Genomic DNA, 829 nt, shown 5'->3' with positions numbered 1-829 from the left:
ATTAAGATAGTTAAGTAGATAGTCGATATACGCGAGGAAGAGCAGATAGTGTAGAGATAGTAGAAGTAATAAAGAGATAACTTAACGATTATAATTCGCCAGATTAAGGGCGAGGAGAGGCAAAATAATAATGAATCTACCGTTAATTAAGAGAAGGAGTCTATAGCCGACGATGTGGCGTAGCGAGAGTATTCTGAACTCGTTTATAACCTTGGCTTATATCTGGACTTCGGAATAAAGGTGGTTAAGATAGTGTAGCTATTAATCTAGTACGGTTAAGAGATGAGCGTAATAGTATAGAGGCTATATTACCTATGAGAAGAACGAGATTAACGTAACTAGTCAGTATTAGTGTAGAGTGTATGATGCTCGTTAATATTAATGGCAGTGAGTTATCGTATAGTATCTTCGACGTCACGGATAAAGTTATATCCTTCTAGACGTAATCCTACAGCCTAGACGATTAGCTCAGAATTAGGAAACTTAAAGGGTTGCTCAACAAGAGACTCAATGCGCTGTTAATTAGATACTTACTGTCCTTGAGCTCTCCCTTATTGTCGTCGTTGCCGGAGTCTTCGTTGCCGAAGACGATCTTGATCTCGTTTACGCTGAATTAAAGGATCTAGAGTATCATCTATCGATAGTGGTCTACCACGTTTCGATACTCGAGCAGACTCCATCACTAAGGAATATCTTATAGGAGGAATGTCTTCGAGATATCGTATTAAAGTACTGAAGCGGTGAAGAGTATATTATAATTCGGCTAAGTTACTAAAGATGGAATCTATAAAAAGACTAGCGTTGCTATAGACGAACCAATGAATGAATT

The sequence above is a fragment of the Cladophialophora psammophila genome, assembly GCF_000585535.1.
Source record: "Cladophialophora psammophila CBS 110553 chromosome Unknown aczJe-supercont1.60, whole genome shotgun sequence".
In the NCBI taxonomy this organism is placed as follows: domain Eukaryota; kingdom Fungi; phylum Ascomycota; class Eurotiomycetes; order Chaetothyriales; family Herpotrichiellaceae; genus Cladophialophora; species Cladophialophora psammophila.
The sequence above is the reverse complement of the archived record's forward strand: the minus strand, read 5'-3'. Positions refer to the sequence as shown.